General features: G+C 49.3%; 1 protein-coding gene, 1 long non-coding RNA gene and 1 other non-coding gene across 10 annotated transcripts in view; 1 reads left to right on the forward strand and 2 right to left on the reverse strand.

The window, feature by feature from the left end:
• Positions 1 to 26,485, reverse strand: part of NAV2 (neuron navigator 2) — a 724,028-nt gene that overhangs the window by 324,309 nt on the left and 373,234 nt on the right. The window lies entirely within an intron of this gene.
• On the forward strand, positions 10,535 to 17,350 carry LOC112829359 (uncharacterized). 2 transcript variants are annotated; one of them, XR_003209696.1, is made up of 3 exons: positions 10,535 to 10,649; positions 12,693 to 13,011; positions 16,999 to 17,350. It is a non-coding gene; the product is annotated as an uncharacterized lncRNA (long non-coding RNA). The 2 variants fall into 2 exon arrangements; XR_003209695.2 differs by lacking the exon at positions 10,535 to 10,649 and having other exon boundaries at positions 12,335 to 13,011.
• On the reverse strand, positions 14,474 to 14,545 carry LOC112829860 (small nucleolar RNA SNORD45). Its single transcript, XR_003209776.1, has one exon. It is a non-coding gene; the product is annotated as a small nucleolar RNA SNORD45 (small nucleolar RNA).

The following is a 26,485-nucleotide window of genomic DNA, read 5'->3' on the forward strand; positions in this document are numbered from 1 at the left end:
CACACACACACACACACACACACACACACACACACACACACACACACAGTCGCCCACAGTCGCCCACACCCTGCCCCGGCCACCGCTGCTCCCCAGCAACATGTATTTCCTGCTACGTGAAGGACGGGGCTCGAGTGTTTTCAAACACACCTGGCCGCTGCCACAGAAAGGACATCCACGGCCCTCGGGGAGGTGGAAGGGGCAGGCGATGACAGGGGAGGCAGATGGGGGAAGAGGCTGTGTAGCCCTTGTTTCCTCTTCTGCTTGCCCCACCTGCCACAGGCTCTTTCTCTGGGCCTGCCCCTCTACCTTGTGTCTTCCTCTGAGATGGGGCGGGGGGGCAGGGGGGGGGCTAGGTAGCTCCTCACCTCCCAGTCCAAGCCTTGGCAGCCTCCCCGGCAACTTTCAGTACCCTGAAAAGGCTCAGGAATCAAGGCACGATGGCACGGGCTACCCAGACCTCAGGGCTTGTCTGATTTGGGCGGCGGTGACATTTTAGGATGAATACCTGGCTGTGCCCTGCTGACAGAGAGCTATGATGAGAATTCATGGAATTGCTTTATTACATATTCACCTCAGTAGTCAAAACTGTTCAAAGTGAGAGGAGGTGGTAACATGGGTCCTAACCTTTTAAAAGTGATCTTCCAAACATGCCAATTAGATCAAAATATTGCTCTGCCTGAAGCTTTCAGGATTTGGTTTCCCTTCACAGATGAAAAATCCCAACTCTTTATGGCCTACAACTTCAGCCCCCACTCTCTTCCTTTTGCCTACTGTGCTCCAGCCACCGAGGCGGTCTTTCTTTTTCTCAAACACATTGAAATCCTTCCCACCTCAAGACCTTGGCACCTGATTGTGCCTCTCCCTGGGTCACTGTTCCCCCTAGACCTGCCTATGCCTCATTTCTCATGTCACCTCCTCAAAGAGCCCTTTGACTTCTCATGTAGTGACCTCCTTCCCATATTCTTCTATTACTCTTGTCTTCCCTTTGTCCTGTTCATTGTGTGAACGTAGCTAACTTATATTCTTGTTTATTGTCTGCCTTGTCCCACTGGGCTATAAATTCCATGAAAGCAGGGGCCTTGTCTGTTTTGTTCCCCCATGATATCTCCAAGTGCCTGGAACAGTGTGTGGCACAGAGTGGGAGCTCAGTAGATGTTTCCCAAATGAAAGTGTGTTGACAATGTTCTAAGTTCCTGCGGCTTCCTCTGCAACAGGACAGAGCCAGACCAGGACTGCACATCCCACATCCCGCCTGGGCCCTAACCGAGACTGAGTGACTGCAGAAAACCCTGTTATGTGCATCTCCATGCATATTTCTGGAGAGTGAAACATAGGCAGGGATATTTGCTGCTTAAAGGGAAGGGATACCTCCTAGGGAAACACAGAAGGAGGGCAGCATATGTCGTGTGAGAAAGCATATTCTATATTAAAGTATATTCCTGCGTTTGGAAAACAAGACTTTTAAATAACTATTTTTTTCCTCTGAAAATAAAGCTGGACAAAATCTTATTGGCCAAGAGAGCAAAACACGAGTTGTCTATCACAGTGTGTTAAGCCAGGGGTCTTGGTGCTGGGTGGGAAGATGTGCAGTCCAGAAACCTCCTGGTTGTATGAAAATACTGTGAGACTGGGCATTTGTGAATTTTCTGGGGAAGCATCTATAGGTTTATCACATTCTCTACGATACCCCAAAATGTGAAAAACCTACACATCCCCAGAAAGTCACTGAATGAGCAATTAGTTCCCAATCAAAATCTTTGCTGGTCAAAGATGGAAAATACCACTCATGGTGCGAGGCAGAAGCAGGGGGTGGGGGTAGAGAGGGTAATGAGTTTTCATTAAGAAGAATGAATCCTGCGGCTTTCAGATCTCACATGCTTCAGACCATAGGTATGCTAAGTCATTGAGGAAACACCCGTTGAACATGCATGTGCCCAGGGCTGTGCTGGATATTGAGAATCAGAGAGGCACATACACCCACCATTGCAGTGCAATGTGACAGGTGCTATAAAGGAGGGCCGTATGGCGTACATCTGGGCCATAAAGAAAAAAAAAAAAAACTATAACCAAGATTGGGAAGTATGGAGTAACTTCACAGAGGTGACACCGATCAGCATCTGGAAGGATGAAGGCAGGTTCGACAGGAGGAAAGCACCCCAGGAAGGTGGAACAGCACGTGCAAGGGTATAGAGAGGTGAAAACACTTGGCAGGTGTCATGTGGTCAGAAGGAGGAGATCGTGGGGCAGGAAATGGGGCTATTTGTAAGGCTGGAGCAGGTTAGGTCCCTGTAAAGGGGATCCTACCCGTCCTCCTTATAAACCAGGGAATGATCTGCCTGACATCCCATTTTAGGAGGACCTCTCTGGTAACAGCAAGAAGGCAAGTTTGAAAAGGTGGAGGCTGGAGGGAGGGAAACCAGTTAGAAGGCTGTTGAAGTCATGCAGGGGATAGGGAATGAGGACCTGAATAAGGACAGGTGTAGAGAAAAGGACACCGGCAATCCGCTGATGCAGTGGGTGGCTCCCTGGGGTCATGGCTTTGAGTTCACCCAAGCAGGTGTCAGGACCGTGCAGATTTTCAAGAAACAGAAGCGCCTCCCTAAAACCTCCTACATCTTGGAGAGCTATTCATCATGCCCCAAGCTGCCTCTCCCAGCACCTTTCTTTTCCTTCCTCCTATTTCTGTGATCTTCCACCAAGTCCTTTGATGTGAATTAAGGGCAAGGGATCAGCCCATGCGGACCACATGGGACAAAGCGGTGGGAACAATGCTTGTGAAGGTCTGCCCTGAATGTGTGGTCTTCTTCCTCCTAACAGTGGGCCTCTTCTTTCAGCTCCTGGCTTTCTGACCCATTCCTTAGACCTGCCTGTTCAGTGGGGACCCTTGCAGACAGTGACCCCTAGCTTAGCCCAGCTCCCTGGGCATGACCTCTCTTGTACTCTCATGGTAGCCACAAAGTAGGGCCCTAGGTCCCAGTACTGTGCAACCCTTGGTGGCACTGACATCCCCTCCCCACCAGAGGCTGGATCCGCCCTTTGCTGACAGTATCCTCTTCCAGACCTTCCCATCCCCAGCATCCAAGGGATGTGCCCCTCATCCCTCAGCACTTGCTTCCTTCTGTGTCTGTCTTCCCTACTCTTAGACTTCTCTGAATTCTCAGCACCTCCCCAGGTAGGAGAGGCCTGTGGTAAGCATCTCCTGAATGAAAGCTGGAGCGTCTCTCTTGTTCCTCAAGGCAGAAGGAAGAGGGCAGAGAGATTCAGACCAAAAAGCAGGGTTTGAGGCCTGGCATCCACATCCCCAAAACCTGTTCATTCGCAGACCTCCTTTCCCTCACCTCTCAAATGATGATCTGTAAAGTTCCTTTTCCCTCCCACATTCTGCAAGTCCAGCCCCTGTCTGATAAACTAATTTGTGTCCAGCTGTTAAAGGCTTAATGTGTTTCCCAGATAACGTATTCCAGCTTAACAGGGGTCTTCCACTCCCTCGGCCAAAGCAGTGACTAATGGGGAGAAGTTCAGACACTGCGGGGGCCAGCCCGGGGAACATCAGACAAAATGGGCTCTCTAGACTTCCCCGAATGTGGGCTGAAGCCTTTCCACCCACACAGGACAGACGCCAGCTTTTACACGGCACAAGGATGACAAAGGAAAGACCAGGAGCAGTGTGCCACCCCAGAGGTAGGGAATAAGCTAATAGCTTAACACAGGGAGTTCATTATTTTTTTCCCCAAATAACTGGGCTTGAAGAGTAAAATAGCACAGAAGAGTGTAGCATCGTCTGACAGAGGAAAATCCTAGCCCTATTAGCGGCTATTTATTAAGTATGGCACAGGGCACCTTTCAATTACTCATCACAGCAATGTTAAGAAAAGTGATTTTCCCCATTTTGCAGATAATGGCTCAGAGAGGGAGAGTGACTGGCTCTGTTAAATCAGCTCTGAAACCGCCAAACAGGAGCATCCCTGGGGTAGGCCTGCCTGCCCCCTACCTCTGTTGTGTTCATGGTACTGTCATACTACACACAGGAAAGGGAGTCTCAGAAATGCCATCTCTGGGAGGATGAAGACCCTCTGCAAACAGACATTTTGGCAAGTGGCTTTAAGGCTTATTTGAAGCCTCCTTCCCTTTCTGGGAGGGCCTGGAGATCTTGGATATGGAGGAAGACAGATAAAAATAAAAGACTCTTGGAAGGTACACAGCTGGCAGGCTTTTCAGGAATTGAGAGTCAAATTTACATAAAGCACTAATCCTTCCTGGAGCAGAAAGCTGGGACCAGGAGAGGGAGCCCCCGAGAGGTGCCCTCTCCCCTCCACCAGCCTTGGAGGGGAGGGAGCCCCCTGCCAAAAGGTCACAGGGAACATTGGGGTCTGCGGGGGGTCCAAGGCGATTGGAGGGTTTGAAAGTAAGATGTATGGCTTTCAGGAGGGCAGACACAATGTCATACTGACAAGCCCACAAATGAATGAATACGCCCCTAGAAAGGGCTGGGCTGGGCTGGGCTGGGCTAGCAAAGGGTTTCTCTCCCTCCCCCACCCCTTTTCTTTTTTTGTGAAATAAAGAATTATGTAAAGGCATCTCGCCTTCAGTGTGTTCCCTGACCGGGGTTTAATTTGTCGCTTTCTGGCTCCCCCCAACAATTCACTTTCTTCCTTCCAGTGTTGGGGGTTCAGGGTCTGAGTGGGGCAGTGTCTCCCATGGCCCCTGCCCCTGTCCCTGTGGGCTGCTCACTCACTCTCCCTTGCACACTTTTGCTCAGGCTATTCCCTCAGCATGGAAGTGCTTTTCCTTCCATTCTCTGCCAAATGATATCGTATAGGTCAGGATCCAAAGCAAAATTAACTTAGTTGGTGAACTTGTCTTAGAACCCTTCCCTTTGAGAACGCCTTCTCCTCTCCTCTGGGGTCCCCAGCTCTCTGTTTCTGGCTTCTTGCCAGCCTTTGGAATCCTCCATCTTCTTTTGCAGTTGGGGGTGGGTACACTCACTGGCTGTTTTAAGGGTTAGTATTGATATGAGTATTATTAACACTGGATTATAAATTGCTTAGGAACAGGTACTCTGTCTTCTTCATCTCTGTACACTCAGAACAGTGTTTGGCTTATTGTTGGTATTATCAAATGGAATGAATATATTCAGAAGGTTAGGACTATAGGGGGCTTAAAGTTCATCCAGTCCCCCCCGACCCCCATAATTGTCCAGGAAACTCCAGGTCCCCTCTGTAGGATACCTTCCGCCTCACTGCGTGGAGTGCACTAAAAAGAAACCCAACTGAGTCGGGAGGCTGGAAACAGGGCACGACAGCATCTCGGGCAGGCTCTCAGAAATCCATGGTGACCTGGCCAGACTAAAGATTCACCTGCTTGCTGGGAATCTGGATACTGGACATTTCCTTTTAAATCCTACTAGAAGAAGAACTTTTGGAGAGTGAGGATTATGTCTTAATTTTCCCCTATAGCCTCCCAAACACTGCCAAACATAGAAGGAGTTTAGGGCAAAAACTAAATTTCAGGAAGAATGAATGAATAATTAAAGACCAACTTTAAAGCTCTGGGGAAAGAGGCTTTTTTGACTTATACAAAGCAGCCAAACTGGTCCCGAGGACACAGTTTGGAAGAGCAGGCATGCTTTTCCCTCAGACCCCGGGGTTGCCAGGTACCCCTGGTATTTATTTGCTCTATTCAACATCTCAGGCCCAGGGGCTCCTCCTCCAGCTCCCCGCCCCCCACTACTTCAATGAAGCAGATAAGGGTAGAAATTGTGCAATCTTCGGGTGACCTCTGACCCCCCCTTTGAAGGGCTGGCCCTCACTCCTCCCTCTTCCTCCTACCCTCTGACGGGTTGCATCTCCTGCTCGGACCCCAATGAGGTGTCAGGGAGTGGGGACTGCAGACATTTGTGGAGGTAGCTTGAAGACCCGTTTAGGCCTATCCAGCCCACTCGGTTGGGCTAGGGATCATGTGAGGTGAAATAAAAACTGTTCAAAGCAAAAAATAAAAAAATAAAAAATGAAAAAAAGTTTTCAAAAATCCTGCCACAGAACTAAAGGCACAGAAATATGGATAGCTATTGTCAAAGCACTTAAGGACGTTAAATGGTTTCTAAATTTTGTTTTCTGTTCTGGTTTTGCGACCGAATGATTCAGAGACACCGTCTGGAATGGAGTCGTCCTCGAACTCTCTCTGGGTTGCATTGGTTTGTTTTGTTTTCGGTGGTTGTGGTTTGGTCGGGGAGATGGTAGTGTGGTTTTGTTTATTTTATTTTCCCTGTGGGACCAGTCCTTTCATTCTGGGCCAGTTCTGGTCACCAGGGATTATGGTTAGCAATTTAAGAGGCAGCGTCTTTCCCAAGGGGCTGTGGTCTACACTTCCGGGGCACTGTTGAGGAACTCAGCACCTCCCTAATAAACTTGTGCTGTAGGAAATTCCAGGGCTTTTCACGATTAAGAGATGAAAGGAACACAAATGCCCTCGAAGTGGGTTAAATATTATTCCCCAATGGGGGCTCCGGAGGCTTTTCCCTTGGAACAAAGGCAGCAGGTAAATTGATTCCACTTTTGTTAGGCATCTTGATTTCACAGGAGATTGCTACACACACACACACACACACACACACACACACACACACCCTCTGAGGGCCTCCTCCTTCCCCCCACCCCCGGCCCAGCAGAGGGTACCTGTGATGAATACCACTAGGGTGAGGCTCGGGGCTGGCGCTGTGGGTCTGGTACACATAAGATGAGGGTAAACAGGAGGAACCAGATGTCCGAGATGCACCGGCCGAGATAGTGTGTGTACACAATCACCCTCTATTCCAAAGTCAACAAGGACAACCCGGGAAATCCCAGAACGAGGGTGCCATTGTTTAGCAAAGGAAAACTCTCAGCACTGCTAAGACTGGCTTTTGGCTTCTGTGCAGACCCATGAAACGACTGCCATTGATCAAAAGGCCTTGGCCCTTCTGGGCATTTCTCTGATCCTAGCGCACGACTAGCAGAGCGGTTCTTCGCAGCCGGCACCCTTCCTCCCTGCGCATGCTCCAGTCAGGTGTGGACACGGAGAACTCACGACGACCTAGTTTCATGTTTGTCAAAGCACTTCCATGTCGGTGGCCCAGGTGGTCATTCTTAGAACCATTCTGGGAACTAAGCTGGATGGCGGCATGATCCCATTTTCCGAAGAGCAGAGAGAGGTTAAATGAGCTGTCCAAAGTTGCACAGCCGCTTAATGAGTCTTAGACCTACGGGCTCCGATCTAAACACCCTCTCCATGGGTTCTCAAGACACGTGGACTTCACATAGTATTTTGTTATTAACAACAGTAATAGCAGCAGCAGGACCTAATACTTCCATAAGTGCATCGTCTGGGTCGTGTGCCATTCTGAGAGGTCTGCATGTAAAATCTCATTGAATCATCATAGTAACCTTGTGCTACAGGTGTCAAAATTACACTTCACACATGGGAAACCAGACACAGAAAAGTTAAATAACTTGCACAGGGTCACAGAGCTAGTAAGTGACACTGCTTGGGTTTAAACACTGTTTAGCAGCAGAATCAACATTCTTTTCTTTTTTTTTTTTTGAAGATCTTACATATTTCTTTGACAGAGAGAGACACAGCGAGAGAGGGAACACAAGCAGGGGGAGTGGGAGAGGGAGAAGCAGGCTTCCCGCGGAGCAGGGAGCCCGATGCAGGGCTCGATCCCAGGACCCTGGGATCATGACCTGAGCTGAAGGCAGACGCTTAATGACCGAGCCACCCAGGCGCCCCTAGAATCGACATTCTTAACCTGTGTTGTTCCGTCTCTCTGTGTAGTGACATCATAATCATAAGGTGAGCCCAAGGTCAAAAGTAAAATAAATATACTTCACTGAAAGGGTTTTTACAAATAATAGGTGCCATGCCCAGTCTTTTTTTTTTTTTTTTTTTTGCTCGTTGTTTGGTTTTGCTTGGTTTTAATGATTGCTGCCACTACAAACAAACTTCCATCAAATGCATGAATTCCTTCTCAGATCATGCAATTGTAGATAGTATTTTAAATACCTCTGTGACCTGCAGCAAAATCAGGTGAGATACTGCATATGAAGGCCCTTGAAAAACCATAAATTCCTAGAACTAGTTTCCCAAAAATAATTGATGGGAAAGACTAGAGTATGTTCAACAGCCTTACCTATGTGTCTTCACTGTAGGACTTTTGGGAAGCTTACATATGCCAGTGAGCACCCTGGAGCTCTAAGCAGGCAATTGGAAATGGAGTAACTCCCAAATTTATTTGACTGTAGAGCCCTTTGGGTAGAGCACTTCTCAAGCTACTACTCCAAGGAACCCACTTGGGGACCGGTATCCCACAAGGTGGAACCCAGGATGTATTTCCTAGCAGGTTCCCCTCTTCAGCGATATTCAAAGCAGCCTGAGTCCCTCTGAAGCCACCCCTAGATGTGCTCCCTTAATTTTGAGACCCTGCAGCAGGAGACTTAAGCCTGCACTTCTATCATTATAACTATAAGGCCAAAGACCACAGGATCTGAGTGATGAGACAGTGGGGGCCTTGGGGCTCCAACAGAAACATGACAAGAGAACTCAGATGACCCCACGCCTGTGTCCTACACACAATCTGGTTTCTATCAGGCAGGCTCCTGTGGAGTCACACTGAAAGCCAGTCATTCAGAATGTGTGGCTGGCCCCTGACACAAACCCAAGATTTGAAGGATGGCCTTACTGATAATGAATCCCCATCCTTCCAGCATGGAGCAGATGGTAAGGAATAACAATGGGATTGGCTCTACACAGGGGGCACAATGGGAGGAGGATGTGTGCCTTTGCTCTGACACCACGGTCCTACTGAGGTAGGCGTGGAGTGTCTGAAATAGCCATCATCTTACTCTGATAATAAGAATCGCTAACATTTACTGATCATTTGCATACTTAGCATATCCCAGGCACTAAGCTATTTATATAGATCACCATCTTTAATCCTCACAATAACTCTCTGAAAGTAGTACCATCACCAGTATCCAGAACAGGTTAACAGAAGCACAGAGATGTTAGGTAAATTACCTATGGTCACACAGCTCATAATGGTGGAATTCCAGCATGGGTTTGTCTGAATCCACATAGCCTTGTAGCCATGGTCCTAAGGCCTTATAGGTCTTCTAGAGCAGTGGTTCTCAAAGTGCAGTCCCTGGTCCTACAGCATCAGCAATACCTGGGAACTTGTTACATATGGAAATTCTTGGACACCACCACAGACCTACTGAAAGAGGAACTCTGGTAGGATCCAGCAGTCTGTGCTTTGTGGTTGTTGTCTTATAAGGCCTGCAGCTCATTCTGATGCCCACTAAAGCTTGAGAACCACTGCTCCAGGGGAAAGAGCTTTGTACCCAGGCAGTGGCATCTCACTTGAGAAAGCCCCAGAATGAGTCACCTGGCCCATTATCCAGTAGCGTCACCCAGCAACAAGCAGGGCACAGAGGGGCAGGGTGCAGGACCAGCGGTTATTCCAGGAAGAAAAAGTAATAGTGAGGCCTGGCATCGCAGGGCACTAGGGCCAAGACCGAACAGGAGGGACAGCTGAGGTCCAGGGTGAAGATGGGAAAGGGCAGCATGAGGCACGCCTGCGTGGAAGATGCCAGGCCATTTCCATCCCGCATCTTCCCCTCCCTCTTCACAGGGCCATGAGGTTCACAGAGGGCTGCGCAGGCCTTCCCGATCCCCGAGTTCTCTCCCTCCCCGGGCGCACACCACCACTTGGCAAGGCCCCCACCAAGAGGGTCTCGTGCCTCTGCCTGAACCCCTGCAGTGAGAGAGAGCTCACTGCCCCCAGGGCAGTTCTTCTTCCTTCTGTGGAGATGTCTGCGTGTCTCCTTGCACTCTTCCCCGCCATTCCCCCCTGTGCCCCACCGAGGCCACGCTGAACTAGCCGGCCTCAGGGAGGCCCTTCAGATATTTGACAGTGCCCATGCTTCCCGGGCCTTCTCTCGTCCAGAACAAAGGCCTTGGAATGACATCAGGCAAGCTGAGCAGCCGGCCCTGGGCTGCCAGCCTGGCCACACCGTCCACAAGGAGGGGCTCAGGGAAGGGGGCGCTGACCGCCTTTCCTGATCTTCCTGAGGAGGGCATGGAAAGCACCAGCCTGTCCTTCAGAGAGTTCCTTGAGAAAGCAGAGGCAGGGGGGCCATGTTTCTCCAAGACCCACTCACTGTGCAGTGAGGGAGGCCCATCCTGGACCGGGAAGTTCCTCCGCACGTGCCCAATCTGCAGAACCCAGGGGGGCCCCGCTCCCTGGCATGTCCCCCTCCTTGTCGGGACTGTCAGGGCTCCACCATCCCCACTGGAACCCTTGGCTCCTGGAGCGGGTAAACATCAGGCTGTGTCAAGGCCCCGCCGTCTCTCTGCGGTTGGCAGGGACTGACCGCTCTGCAGGGAAGAGATAGTGACGGGTCTGATGGGTCTGTTTTCATTGGACAGACTTGTGCTTATCTTCCCCGAGGAAGCCAAGGGTAGGGGGCTGGGTTGGGAAGTTGGAGATCTGGGCTACAGGCCCTCAAGGTCCCAGTGCAAGCTCCCAGTGCAAGCTCCCAGTGCATCCTCCGGAGACAAACTGCTTTAATTCAGAGTCTGGTCCACCCTGGCTCTCTGTGTGACCTGGGGTGAGTTATGTAACTTCTTTGTGTCTTATGATCTCATCTGTTTGTTCATGGAAGTGATAACGGTGCCAGTCTCTCCACAGTAAGGCCCATGTGAAACATGCACGAACATGGGGCACGGTAGCAGGCACCCGGTCCAAGCTCATTGGGTCTTTATCGTTCCTATTGGTCTACTGCTTTATACAACTTGGTTAGGGGTCAAGTTATACATGACTAGAGCCTTTCTAACTTTACAAAGACTTTGTTCTCTTGTTTGATTCCAATAACTCATGAGATGGCAACATCAAGATATACCATGACCATTGTATATGTGAAAATACTGAAGCCCAGAAAGGTCAAGTGACTAGTCCAAGATCACACAGCAGATCCATCAACAGATCCCAGACCATCTGACCTCCTGCCTTGGGCTCCTGAGGCCTGGCTATGATGGACAATTTGATTTATACTACCATTGCATTTCTTCTCATATCATACGGCTATCTTATTTTCTAAAATCAAGAGGTGGACGTGTGATCTTGGACATAAAACCCCCAATCTGGACAGTACACAGGCTCCCCTGTCACGTGCCTCCCAGTTTCTATCCTAAGGGGCATGCAAGGAAGAGATTCCTCTGTGTCTTCACCCCCGGACCTGGCTCCTGGGCCAGGACTTGTCTGGTCCCTGCCTGGTGTGTAAGTGTACAGCCAGGCTCACTGCCCAATCCAAGGCTCACTGTCTGACCCTGAGCCAGAACTTGAAGGTGCATGGTATCAAGTCCTCCTGGAGACCCCCACAGGATGCCCCCTGCAGTGCACCTCCTGAGTAGCCCCCTGCAATGCCCCCAGGAAGGGGCCTACACTCGCTTTTGCAGTGATGCTGATCCAAGCCCACTTCTCCTAAGGCTTCTGGATGGGAGCAAGGCTGGGTGGGAATGTGGGGTGGGAGAGTGTAAACCTGACTGCTCCACATGCACTCCTCTAGCTTGCCAATCCCAAAGCCCTTAGAAGGAGATTCTGGGAGATTTGTGCCTGGAGCTGGGAGTCACCATGTTCTGTTCAGTGGCTCCAGAAATACCAGATTTTTTTCCACCATGTCCCATCTGGGCCCGATAAGCACCATCCCTTCAGTGTCTGCGCTAAGTGGTTTGCAGGCTGTCTTGGCTGTGTGTCCCTGGGAAGGACAATTTATCTCAATGTTCTCCCCCTGGCTGTAAGAGATGCTTCTCTCCCTCCTCAAGAGATATTAGGCATGGGCTCCACTGAGCGCTTATCATCCAGGGATGCTCCAATGACATCAGTTTCCTGGAGAGCTGGACGGTTCCCCTCCCTTCAAAGCCTGACTTTGCTCCCCCTCCTCCACTGGTCCTCCCCACACCCACGTCCACACTTGGATTCGTCCTGCAGACCCCGACAGCCCATGGCAGTGGGTTCTCACAGGCCTCACTGTCACGCAGAGAGCAGCTTGGTACCGTTATCAGACACGGCAATGGGGTGGAAAATGTATAAAGAGGGCCGCCTTGTTGCAGATGAGTGGAATGGCAGGGGCTGAAAACTAGCTACAGGGCAGAATTGTTCTTATATTTATTAATGTATGCAACAAATATTTTTGAATGACCACTAAGTGCACTGTTCTTTTCTGGGTGTTGGGGAGACAGAGTGTTGAACAAGACAGGAAATTATACACAAGGGCAGCAAAACCGACAGGCAAGGAAATGTACAGTAAGTACCAGAAGAAGTACAGCCAGGCGAGGGAGAGAATGTGCCTGGGAGTGTGGGGGTGGCGGCGAGTACTACAGAAAGGCAGCTCAGAGAGGCTTCTCCAAGGAGGCACCTGCCAGCAGAGATGCAAACGAAGCAAGTGAGCCCCGTAGCAGACCTGAGGGGCCAGCATCAGGGGTAGAGGTATAGGAGAGCAAGGGCCCTGAGCAGAACCCAGTCAGGGTGCTGCTCAAGGACAGCGAGAGCACCACTGAAGCCAGAGCAGAGAGCAGGACAGACGGGGAGAGCAGATGATCTGGAGAGGAAAGTCGTGGCCAGCACACGTAACACAGGAGTCTGCAAACGCCAGCCCTCAGTGTGTTCCTGTCAGCCCGTGAGCTAAGAACAGTGACGACACGTTGAAGGGGCTGGAAGAAAAAGGAAACAAAGATGGAGATAGAAATGAAGACCGCGATGGAGACACCGAAGGAGAAGCTGATGGCGATGTGACAGACTATGTGGCCCGCCAACCCTGAGATATTTACTCCCTGGCCCTTGTCAGAAGAGGTCTGCTTGTTGCCCAATAGAGAGACCTGAAGGACAGTGAGCCACCCCGGTTTTATTTCCAGCATCACAGGAAGCCACCACTGGCAGGGGCCGTTCTGAGCAAGGATGTGGCACAGCCCAAGGTACGCGTGTCAGCACTCACTTGGGGTCCCCTGTGGGGGGGGGTGGTCATAGGGTCGGGCACCCGGTGCAGGCAGGAACTATTGTCCCACACGGTAGTGAGGGGACAGTGGCTCTGTCTGAGGTGGGGCAGTGGCTGTCAAAAGAAGGGGCTGATTTTGAGACACATCAGCAGAGTTGGCACGCCGGATATGGGATGTGAGGGAGGGAGAGGAGCGAAGGATGACTCTTAGGTTTTGAGGCAGAACAACTAACCAAGTGAGCGTCGGTGCCATTTCCTGACGTGCAGAAGACTAAGGGAGGGGCAGCCGGCGGGATGGGTTTGGGAAATCAAGAGCTCTAGTTTGGCCATGACCAGGCCGAGATGATGATTCGACATCAAAGTGCAGACACTTGTGTATACTTTTATAGACACACTCATGTGCAAAACGCACACACGTATAACATAAAGGGTGATGATGTCACTGATGCTATTGGAGAAACAGAAAGAAAACAAGAATGCATGCGAGACTTCCTCTGAAGTGTGAAGTATTCGATATTCATTCCCACAACAATCTGTAAGGAAAAGTCTCTCCATTTGTCTCTCCCACTTTACTGATGAGAAAACTGGGGCTGAAATTTTCCCAAAGTTGCAACGGAGCTGGGTAGCGGGAAAGCTCAGAGATGAAGCCAGGAGTCCCCTGTTCCTAAACCCACATGTACCAAACAGCACAGCATATCCATGCCCACCCAGGAATGCAGCCTTCCTTTCTTGGTGCTTGTGTTTGGGCATTTTTATTTGGGCCATGTAATGGAGAAACCGAGTCCTCCCGGTTTCCTGGGATTGATTCTACAGACCAGACACAATGAAATGTTCTTGTTTTCTACCTCTGAATTTAGCAACGTGGAATAAACACATTTTTACTACAATATTTTTTTCTTATTCTGTCCTTAAATTATGAAGTGATAGATGCTTATTAATTGAAATCAAAAATACGGAAAAATAGGAAGGGAGTAAATTAGTAATGTCCCCAGCCCTTAAGTATTGCCATGACTGAATATATCTGGGACTTTTTAGAGGCTGCACGTGACCTACCGTATAGTTAGCAACCGTTTCTGGGGTTCAGAACTGTGGGCTCAGAAAGGGAAGAGGACCCTAAAGGAACCAACGAACTATATGACAGAGGAGCCAGGTAAGAATAAAAATGTCTGACATTTATTAAAACAACACGTAGGTGTGTGTTAAGAATCATGCTACGTGCTCTAACTGCATAACCTTATGTAATTCTCACACCCCATTTTACAGTTGAAGAAACTGAGGCTTTCGTCACTCCCAAGGAGCAGAACTGAGACTTTAACATAGGGGTAATGAATCCCAGAGCAGGAGCTCTTCAATATCATGTCATTCCATGCCTAGGGACAATTAATGCCCACTAGAAGGGTAAAACAAATATTGTTTTTGTTGTTGTTGTTGTTGTTTTACCTAAGGTTTGAGTGTAATTTTAGAATTTGCATCAACTTTGGATTCAGCTAACACATGCCATCACATCACCGACCTCAACAAAGATTTCTTAAACAAATAAATAAAAACCAAAATCTGATAAATCCAGAACAAAATGAAGGAGAGGAAGACAGAGTAAAGTGGGGCAACCCAGGATAGACTGAGTCAGCCATTCAATGAGTATTTATTGAGCACCTACTCCGTGCCAAGCACTGAACAAGACACTGGGGACCAGTGGTGAACAGGACAGACTAAAATCCTAGCCGCCTGGTGGATTTTAGTGGATGGATCACCGTGGTTGGCTAAATCTGGGGAAATACTCAGAATGGCTTCCCCTCAGCCCCTAGAGGTCTGCCTTATTTCACTCTGGTGCACGTGGTCGCCCTGTGCTAACCAGCTTGTTCTAAAAAGCAAAGAACTGGGCGCCTGGGTGGCTCAGTTGTTAAGCGTCAGCCTTGCTCAGGGTCCTGGGATCAAGCCCCACATCAGGCTCCTTACTCAGTGAGGAGCCGCTGCTCCCCCTGCCCCTCCCCCTGCTTGTGTTCCGTTTCTCACTGTTTCTCCCTCTGTCAAATAAATAAAATCTTAAAAAAAAATAGAAAGCAAAGAACTTCAGGAATACAAAAACCGAATTACAGGGTGCTTCTATTTTATTCTTTAAATCAAACATTGTCTAACTTGTGCTTCCATGTCATCTCTTACTAGCTTATTTCCGCTCAATTTCCAACCAGACCCACTAACTGGAATTTTTTACCCTGAGGCTATGGCCCTCCAGCGGTCTTCATGGATAAGAGGATGTTATACAGATATATATTCTGCAGAGGGTCAAGGGGCACGAAGGAGAGCAAGGGTCCATTGCTTCTATCAGATTTTCAAAGGGGTACATAACCTCAAAAAAGCAAAAATCTACGGCTCTAATCTTTTTCCACTTCAGTGGTATTTCCCAGAGTCTGTGAATGTTGATTCTTTCCCCCTGTAACAGTCTCTCATAGGGCTGAGACTGAGTGGCATTTGGGGTTTGCTTGCAGAAACTATGTGAGTGCAGCATTGGTATTTTTCCAGGCACGGCATAAAACGGAACTTAATTCATTCACTTCCACATTGACACAAGGGGGAATGTTCCAATTCCTCAGCCGCTGAGAAAGGCAATGTCCCCCACCAGGCTTCACACAACCCTCTTCCACTTGATTATTATTTGAGTCTCACCCCTGGCCCCGGCTCCACACTGCAGGTCTACACCGTTTCCCTGAGTACACACAGTCTTAGACTCCTTCAGGCCAAAGAAAATAACACTGTTCTGATAGTCAAAGGCAAGAACAGGCTTCCTAAGCAGGTTGTTCATCTGCCAGAATTCCTGCTCACTATGCTTATTCTTGAACTCCAGATATCAATCACCAACTCTATAGGGTAGAGAAATGGAACAGAAAATACAGACGGTCTCCTGTTAGTTCATTTTGTTGAAAGCAAGTAGCACATTCAAGTGGAACATTTAAGAGTCAAGGTCTTTATGAGCACTCTTTCCTTCATTGCCTCAACAAATATGTATCCAGTGTCTACTGTGCTCCAGACACTTTCAAAGTGCCGAGGATACAACCATGGACAAGACCGAATTGGTTCCTGCCCTCCTGGAGTGTATGGCCTCGTGCAGGGAAAGAGGCATCACAAATAAATAGAAATGTGTTGAGAGCTAGGATGATAAATATGAAATGCTACTGGGGACATGTAACCAAAGACCCTACGTAGTATCACAGTGTTGAACAAGGAAGATGTCCCTGCTGACATAACAGATACACTGTAGCCTGGATAGAAGTTGCTGAGGCCAGGGTGCATGAAAGGAGAAGAGATTAAGAGCCCTTGAGGCTTGTGCAAAGGTCCCGAGGCCAAAACTGGTACAGCATATTAGGGTAACTGGAAGAAAGCCTCTGTAGCTAGAGCACAAAGTGGAGCCACAAATGGCTGGAAACACGGCTAGAAAAGAAAGAAGGGTTCTGTACAGATAGAGCCTTGATTGTCCTTGTGGGGATTTGGGTCCTAATCCTGTCAGCAACGGGGAGTCATGGAAAAGTACGGAGGAGGTGTATGCAACATGATTAGATCTGAGGTTTTGTTTTGTTTTGTTTTAAAGCTTTTATTTTCAAGTCATCCCCATACCCAGTGTGGGGCCTGGACTCACGACCCCAAGATCAAGAGTCACATGCTCCCCTGAGTGAGCCAGCCAGGTGCCCCTAGATCTGAGGTTTTAAAAGATCATTCTGACCACAGTGTGGAGAGTGGACCAGGGATGGGCAAGACCATACATGAGGAACCACTTTCAGAGGCTTTTCCAGTAGACCCGGGGAGAGAGCCTGGGGGTTTGAACCAGGGTGAAGGTGGTGGACACAAAGAGAAGTAGACTTCCTAGGAGAAAACAGGGTGCATGAGCCCCCTGACTTGATGGTGGGTTAGATGTGGAGGTGAGGAGGAGGGCAGGATTAGTCCTCTCATCAATGATTTGTGCTTGTCTCCAAAGCATTTCGAGACACTCCTTCTGACCCTGCCTCCAGGAGATGGCTCTCTGAATGGACACTGCCGTTGGGGCCATAACATGCCAGGGATAAATCTGAAAGGAGCCACAAATTCACGAGGCTCCAGGGACACTGGCCATTGTTATGTGCATCGAAGGGGCCACAGCTGTCCCCACCCTGAGGCTTTGTGCTGGTGATTCTACTGCCTGCATCAGGCTCCCCTGGTCTTCCCATGGTTGATGCTTCACAACTAACATTACGGTCTAACATCACCCCCAATCGCTCTCCAATGCATCGCCCTGCTTTACTGTCTTCATAGCACTTGCCACTCTGAAATAAACTTCTTAATGCATTTGCTTCCGTGTGTGGTGTCTTTATCTCCCCACAAGAAGGTGAATTCCATGACAACAGAAACTGCTCTTGTTTCACCGTGCCTAGAACAGTGCCTGGTGCACAGCAGGTGCTAGGGAAAAGAAGATGAAGGAGTAAACGACTGCCCAAAGTCCAAAGGCCCCCCTGAGTGCCCTCTCCCTGGGCCATGTGGACATCCGTGGCTCCCAGCCTTGGCACCAACTGAGCAGCTCCTGGGCTCAGGTGCCCCACGAGCCCTTGCAGACTCACTCTGAACGTCCACCTGAACCCAGGGCTCAGGTGAGTAACGGTTCTCCAAGAAACAGCACTCTCATGGGAGTTTCCTTCGCTTTGTTTCCCAAGAACTGCCAGAGCTGGTATTTTACCAACTTCCACACCTTCGGGCACGAAGCAAACTCCATGGGACCCCGGGACGGAATTATGTATTCCTACACATGACTAAAAGGGCTCACAAGCAAACATTGCTGGTGCTGCTGATTCATGACTATTTTTTTTTTCTAGTTTTCCCTATAGACCTCAGGGCCAAAGTCAACTGCATTTGTAGTTCATTGCTGGTTCTTTTTAACCCAGGATATTAGACAGGATTCGGTTCTCCTAGCTAAATTCCTTCTTGGAAATGGCTCTTAATTCTTCTCTCTTGGGGCACCTGGGTGGCTCAGTCGGTTAAGCATCTGCCTTCGGCTCAGGTCATGATCCCAGGGTCCTGGGATCGAGTCCCACATCGGGCTCCCTGCTCAGCAGGGAGCCTGCTTCTCCCTCTGCCTGCCGCTCCCCCTGCTTGTGCTCTCTCTCTCTCTTTCCAGCAAATAAGTAAAATCTTTTTAAAAGAATTCTCCTCTCTTACTCTTCTAATCTTATTTTTGAAAAGATGCTTCCTAACATGAAGATGGGGACTGCATTCAGCAGAGGGGAAAGGAACAGGACGTGGTCAGGCCCAGCCAGGCTCCTGCAGAACCTACCAAAGGGACGAGTCAATGCCGAGTCACCATGAACAGTCAGTTCTCAGAGCTTGTGAGTCAGTGGCTGCTGGGCATGGGGCTTCTGGTGCCTTCCACATGCCTGAAGTCTCCCCCTGAAGCCAGGAGGGAAATGACTAACAAGACATCACTGTCCAGCGATGAGTTCACTTGAAATCATAACATGGTGCCTGTGGGATAAGATGAGCTGTCATCTGACAAATCTTCCATGTGGCCCTGGGGGTTGAGTTGAGTTGGGACAAAGGATGGGGCCCTACAACCACTGGGTGAAGCTGGGTACCTTTCTCCAACCTGCCTCTCATGGCAACAGTGTCTAGGTTCACACACTGGCAGATGTGCTGAGGCCGCTGGTGAAATAAAGTCAAAACTCTGTGGTAAAATCCTAATTCACATGCTGGAAGTCTCACTGAATGGAGAATATTTTTCTCTTAGAAATTGCCTTTCATGGGGCGCCTGGGTGGCTCAGTCGTTAAGCGTCTGCCTTTGGCTCAGGTCATGATCCCAGGGTCCTGGGATCGAGCCCTGCATGGGGCTCCCTGCTTCTCCCTCTCGCTCTGCCCCTCCCCCTGCTCATGCACTCTCTTTCTCTCTGTCAAATGAATAAGTAAAATCTTAAAAAACAACAACAGAAATTGCCTTTGAGGAAATAGAGGCAAATGGTAAGATAAACTTTTGGGGGGTAATGAATAAAATTCAACTTTGAGGGATGTTATGGAAGCCTGAACTCAAGAGAACAGTAGTGCCATTTGTAAGGCCAGCTTGCCATTCCCGAGCATTTTTATCTGCTCTGCATCACTGCTGATCTGCGTCTTCTGCGTCTGGACCCCCAGATGGTAGTAGCAGTGATCTTTTGTTGAATCCTCGCTGTGCGACGAGCACTTTATATATGCTATATTATTTTATTCAATTCACATCAAAACCCCTTTAGGTGAGTGTCCATTATTGCCTGTATTTTACAGATCAGGAAACTGAGGAATTAGACATGAAGCGACTTGCCCAGGAAAATCTAGCTCTTGGGGCGCCTGGGTGGCTCAGTCGTTAAGCGTCTGCCTTCGGCTCAGGTCATGGTCCCAGGGTCCTGGGATCGAGCCCCGCATCGGGATTCCTGCTGTGCAGGTAGCCTGCTTCTCCCTCTCCCACTCCCCCTGCTTGTGTTCCCTCTCTCGCTGTGTCTCTCTCTGTCAAATAAATAAATAAAACCTAAAAAAAAAAAAAAAAAAAAGAGCATCTAGCTCTTAAGTACTGCATGTGGGAACCACCCCCTTCCTAGAGACCAGAAGCCCTGCTCTCATCTGCTGCCGGCCTCTGTTCAATCAAAGGATCCATTATTCTGTTTACAAGGTCAGGAAAAGTGTAGTTGATCGGTTTTTATTTTTTTTCCCAGAAAGGCTTTCACCAACTATTTTTCATAACGCCGAATTAAATAATTCCCGAGCCTCCGTCTCTTGTCATCAGTGAGAGTGTTGGGTAACACTGTCTCCAGAGTATCTTCCAGGTCCAAAGTTTATGATTTTATTCTGATTCATCACACAAAGCCTCTCCTTCCTCTCAAGGGGGAACAATCTTAATAGGCTCTTTAGAATATATAACAGCAATTCTCCGTAGACAGTGGATTCCTACAAAATCCCCAGAGGGAGGTCATTAATTAAGATCGACACTCTCCTGGGCAGGGGGAGTGTGAGAAGGTGGGCAGAAGAGGCGGCTCCGCCCTCCTGGGAAAATCTTGCTGGCACTCTGGCAGCCGGCTGGGTCTACTCACCGGTGACTAGCAGCCATGCCCATCCCTGGTGGCATGGGATTAGGACCACTAACCTGTCTGTGTGTGTGAGGGGAACCCTTAGGCCCCCAGGTCTGCCCCCTGTTTGCCCTGCAGCAAAGTAGAGAGGGTTCCACCGACTCCAAGCTGGAGCCCACCCACCAAGGACGCTTCTCACCCGCCCATCCTGCCCTTGCCCAGGCCTGGGCCTTTCCTCGGTCATCAACCCTCGCTGAGTACATGGCAGACGGCGTGGGCAGCACAGTTGCTCTGAGGAGTTGGCGTGAGTGAGAAAGGGCCCCTGCCTCTCGTAAGAGTCACTTCACTTTCTACCATGGCCACTGTCTCCTGCTCGCGTGGCCCGCTCCACACTTCCTCTCACTTGCTGGGCTCCCCTCCTCTAGCTCCTCCCTCCCCCTCTATTCCTCACAGACCCCCACTGTTCCCCCACCTGAGAGAGCTCCTCCTCACACATTTCCCTCAGAGGCCTCGCCTCACCCTTCTGGTCTCAGTTCCAATGCCCCGCCCCCCGCCCCCTTAGAGAGGCCTTCCCTGGCCTTTCCTTCTCTCTGCAACTTCACTCGGTTTTTATTCTCCTCACCCTCACCGTGATTTGAAATGATTTTCCTTATGTATTTCACTGCTTGTCTCCCTGGTGCTAGAATATAAGTTCCAGGAAGGCAAGAAGCCCCTCATCTCATTCACTGTTGTGCCCCCACGAGCCTCGAATGGAAGAGTAGGTGCTCAATAAAGTGCACAAATTCCTCACTCATCAAGTGGAGGGCAGGATTTTATAGCACAAGGCTGCCGTGATGATGAGGGACCATGGATTTTCAGGGTTTGTCAAGACTAGGTCCCGATAACAGTGAGTTTAAAAATTCTTACTGCATTGAGAGAGGCAGCATAGACCGGGGCTCAAGCCTGCAGGCCCCGGAGTGTGAATGGAGTCCTCACAACTACTTAGCTTTTGGCCTTCAGCAAGTGATTGAACCTCTCAGCCACGGTTTCCTCATCTATACAGGAGGGATAATAATGGTACTAACTCCTTGGCCCCTGTGTGGATTACATAAAACGCTCCATGGGAAGTATTCAGCAGACCCTCCAGCGCATATTGCGCCCTCCATAAAGGTAAGCTATTACTATGCACCAGGGAGAGGGCCCCACAAGTTCTGTTATACTCCCCCCTGCACACCCTATAGCCTGCAAAGCACTTTTCCATAAATCCTCCCATTCGTGCTTCTGAAACCCCGCTGAGGGCCAGGAATTACCCACTCTTTAGGCTCAGAGCTGCTTGCCTGGGAGCCCACAGCTAGAGGGATCTCCCAGAACAGAGGACAGAAGGCCTCTGATTCAGGAATCCAAACTCTCCTCTTGTTACACTACCCTTGCTCCTCGCCCAACCTACAGCCCCAGACAGAATCTGAAGACATCGTTAGGCCCCATGTGGAGAAACCATGCTTGCTGCTTGAGGATCCCTGCTCAAAATAAATGGAAGCCTGAGCCCTCTGCACACTCGCTGAGGCCAACTGTGTCTCTCCCAAGCCCGCTCCCCTTATAGGCCAGTTGAGGGTTTGGCAAAGCCACAAAGGCAGATGGAACCTGTGGCTTGTGCCACTAGGGCAGGCCCAAAGTTCTCATGCTCTCCCAGCTTCAAGGCACATCAAAATCGCCCGGCGTTTGTGGGGGCGTGTCAGAGCGGGGAGGCCTTTCCAACGGCTTCCAGCTGGCGTGGCGTATTCGCTGAGTCTATGGATCAGCCAGGCCTCACGGCCCCTCCTGCTCTGCCCCCCTGCCCTGCCTGAGCCCGTGGCCCTTGTCCTCAGAAAGGTTTTCAAAGGTGCCCTGACCAACCCTTGGCAGCTTGTCCAGCATCAGGGACAACTCAGCAAAGAGACTCTGGGCCTGAAGTCCAAGGAATCCAAGGAGCCGGGCACAAATGACGTGAGGGGGAAAACAGACTGCACTTACCAAAAAGAAACTGGCGCCCTGTTCAGTCTTTTCAGCTCCCAGCGGGAGCAGATTTGTTGTGACTAATGCATCAGGCTTTAAATAGTTTCAAGCGGCATACTGATTAGCCCAAGGCGCAACGGAGGCAAGTGCAAAGTATCTCCCAAAGTGCAAAGTTACCAAGAAAGAAAAGACTGCCACGCTGGGAAACAGCTCACCTGCTGGTGGAAGCCCACCCAGTTTAACTCCTGAATAAAGCAGCAAGGCACCAGGAGCTGTGGGGATCAGGAAATTACAGGGAGCCAGTCAGATTCGATGGGAGAGATTTTCGGTTGGATCCCGCCATCCTCTCCCTCCCAAACCCTTCATGATTGTTTCTTGCCCACAGTCTACATTTCCCAGCATTACTTTCTAGGACCCTTATGAACTGGTCCTCTACCGGGTTGAATGGTATCTCATCAAAATTCCCTCTCCTCCTGGAACCTCAGAAAGTGACTTCATTTGGAAATAAGATGTAATTAGTTAAAATGAGTTCGTCATGGATTAGGGTGGGCCCTAAATCCAATGACTAGTGTCCTCATAACAGGACCGCGTGAAGACACAGAGACACCCCGAGAGAATGCCATGTGAAAATGAGGACAGCGTTCAGAGCGCCACGTCTACATGCCAACGATCGCCAGCAGCCTCCAGTAGCTAGGAGAGAGGCATGAAGCAGATCCTCCCTCGAAGGAAGGATCCTGGAGGAACCCTCCAGAAAGAACCAACCATACTAATGCCCTGATTTTGGACTCCTAGCCTCCAAAACTATGAGAGAATACATTTCTATTGTTTGAAGCCACACTGTTTTTTGTTTTTTGTTTTTTGTTTTTTGTTTTATGGCAGCCCTGGGAACCTAACACAGGTCCCAAGCTACATGTCTAGCCCTACTCCCATCAAAGTTACCCTCCTCACACTCCCTGTATAAGAGGTGGCTGTTATACATTAAAAAAAGTGACAGAGTTCAGGTCTCATCTTTGCCTTGTTGGCCACCGTGTGACTTTGGGCAAACCAATTCACTTCTCTTATTTTCAGTTGTCTAATCTACACCATGAAGACAATAGAAGGGTGGTTGTGGGAATTTGAATGAGAAAATACGAGTGTAACAAGAGGGAGGCCAGATCAGCCGCAGAATATCTCTCGGGGAAGGCATTACATTTGTTTGGAAAATAGAGCCAAATAAACCTCCTTGCAGGAGGGTTTAGATCAAGAAACTAGGGGGCCCTGTCGACTAACATGATGTATTGGTGGTATATAAGTTGGGTGGTAAAAGCTGGCTGATGAAGAGTGAGAAAGGTAACATTCACAGGGAAGAGTCCAGGAGATAAAAAGGGCCAATAGGAGTGAGACAGAGGGAAGGTGGGAGCAACACCCCTCCACACCATGGTGTCACTAGGGAGTTTGGTGGGGGGGGGTGTGTGGAATAGAAACATCTAATGGATTTTTCCAGTTATTTATGGTGACATGTACAAGATAAGCCCATTCCCCCCATCTCTTCTACAAAATATGCAGTGAACTCTAAATTGGAAACCAACAGTTTTATGGTCATGGATTCTTTGGGTTTGAATTTGGAGAGGTACTGAGTTTGGGTTATCATGGGGGTAAAGTGAGGAGAGCCCACACCAACACATGAGCTGGAGAACCAGGGGCCTGGGGGCATTTGGTTTACCCACACATGCAAATAGGCAGCATATTGAGGGCACTTTATGAACATAACATAAACGTTTGCTTCAGCCTGAGTCCCCCCCTTCCTGACCATGACTTACTCCTGCCTGAGTTTGGGAGGACTTCTCCCCTTCCTCTACCACTTCTTCAGCTATTTGAACCCTACCCATCCTTCAAGCATCACCCGCCTCCTGCTTGAAGCCTTCACCCACCTTCCCAGCTGGAGAGAGACGACCATCCTATCTCCCAGCTTTGTGCGGTGTGTATTTCCATGCAACAGGTACCATATTCTTTCTGGAGTTAGAGCTAAGCAATAAAAAACAAGACAAAAAGTCCTGCAGAGGCAGAGAAGGGAAGATGAACTCTGAACAAAGAGAAAGACCCAGAAGGGAGTGGGGGCAGGGGAGAAGCTGGGAGGAGGGAACACTGAAAAGCTCAAATGGCCAACTTCATTCACAGTCACTGTATCAGGGTGGGGCAGCGGGGCCAGTGGGGAAAGGTGATATCTCTGGCAGGCCCTTTTGTAAAGCTGAAATTCGAGCATTTCCCCTGAGTCTTGAGTGTCATTGTGAGGCACCCTGAAAACAACTGCTACTCAGGTAACTGGTTGCTTGGAAGCTCTCTAGAGCCATGTGGGCACAAATTACCAAAACTTCCACCTGCTAAGCTTTCTCCCCACCCTCACTCAGAGCAAATAAATATACCCACCAAGGCCTGAGATGGACATTAATCTCAAAGGGCGGGCAGGTGCAATGCTCTGACCTACCCACCAAGGGCTCTGTGACAGAGCTCCCCATGGCCTGGAATGAGGAAGTAACTCCCATTTACCTGTTCACTGGGGAGGAAGGAGACAACCAGAGACCTGCTCCCCACCCACCCTTGCCCTCGGCACCTGTCCTGGGGCCCAGGCTACTGAGCTGCTGGGAGCTGGGTATATAGGAACAAAAAATACCTGTTTGCTGTTCTCAGGAAGGTCCTCGTCCAGGGGGAGACAAACAAGCAGGCAAGCGCCATGCAGCGTGGGGAGTGCAAGGAGAGAGGAGCCCAAGAGTTACAGCCTGGGCTGGGCTGTACTTTAAAGGGTGAAAAGGAATTATGTCCACAACTCACTACTACCACAAACCCACACGCTGGCTGTTAGATTCATCATCTTTCTAAACATTAAAATATAAGGAAATGTATGATTTAGGGCAGCAGGAAGAACCTATGATAATCAGGGGAAGAAACCTGGAAAGAGTTATCCAAGAAGAGGGAACAGAATATGCAAAGGTCCAGAGGTAAAGTCATGGTTGCCCTATAGACACCATTCTAGTAAGTTCTTTTGGAAGACTCAGTGAGGTAGCGACTATAACAGTTCCAGAGGCTGGGTGCCTTAAACAACAGACATTTAATTCTCACGGTTCTGGAGGCTGCATGCCAGCGTGGTGGGGTTCTTGGTGCGGGCTCTCCTCTTGGTTGATGGATGGCTGTTTTCTCACTGTATCGTCACATGGTGGAGAGCGCAGGCTCTGGTCCCTCTATCTCCTTATCAGGACACTAACGCCATCGTGGGGCTCCCCCCTCATGACCTTATCTAAACCTAATTACCTCCAAAGGCCCCACTTCCTAATACCATCACACTGGGGATTAAGGCTTTCTACACCTGAATGGGGGTGGCGGCTGAGGCGCAAACATTCAGTACACAGATTGAATTTGCAGTAATTGACATTAAGGACTGTGAGAATAATCACTCTTTGTCCAAGACACACTACGGAGAAATTCTATCTCAGTATTAATAATCTAGAGTTGGAAACAACGTCAAGTGCCCAGCAGTCAGGGATGGGTGAAATAAATTACCTGCATACAACTCAATACTAGTAAAAGTGACTGGGTATAAACAATATTAATCACATGGAAAGTTGTCCATGATGTATGAAGTTTTTAAAAATGTAGGTCAGAAAATACATAGATGTTAATCAGTAGGAAAAAAAGACTGGGAAAAAATAACTCACCAAAATATTCGCAACTCTTATCTCTGAGGTGAGGTTACAAGCAATTTTTAACTGTTCTTTTACCCTATCCATATGTTCTAAAATTTCTACAATAAACACGTAAGATTTTTGAAATAAGAAAGGAAGGGGTGTGTGTGTGTACGTGTGTGAGAGTGCTTATGTATTTACTGCCAGACAGGACCAGGGAAATGTGAGAAAGAGCCTCAGTATGACCCTGCAGGTCAGAATGAGTGAATAGGCACTCAGCCCGGGCTCCCGGCAGCCACTCCCATTGTGGGCTGTGACCTGAATCCCTTCACATTTTCTTCTCGAAAGTCACACTCAATCAGCCCCAACCATCCTCTTAAATAATCAGTTTCAATGGCATGGCCACATTTACCTTCTAAGATGGAAATGTAATTAGTTCTTGGAGTTGAAAGTTCCTTTTGGGGCACCTGGGTGGCTCAGTCGGTTGGGTGTCTGACTTTGGCTCGGGTCATGATCTCGGGGTTCCCTGGGATGGAGCCCCATGTCGAGCTCAGCACTCAGTGGGGATTCTGCTTGTCCCTCTCTCTCCTTCTGCTCCTACCCTTGCTCGTGCACGTGTGCTCTCCCTCTCAAATAAATAAAATCTTTTTTAAAAAGTCCCTTTTAAAAATATTTAATAGGGGAGACTGGGTGGCTCAGTTGGTTAAGCATCTGCCTTTGGCTCAGGTCATGATCCCAGGGTCCTGGGATCGAGTCCCACATTGGGCTCCCTGCTCAGCGG

Source organism: Callorhinus ursinus, unplaced genomic scaffold (assembly GCF_003265705.2).
Source record: "Callorhinus ursinus isolate GAN/ISIS: 27379988/994484 unplaced genomic scaffold, GSC_fseal_2.0 scaffold21, whole genome shotgun sequence".
NCBI lineage: Eukaryota > Metazoa > Chordata > Mammalia > Carnivora > Otariidae > Callorhinus > Callorhinus ursinus.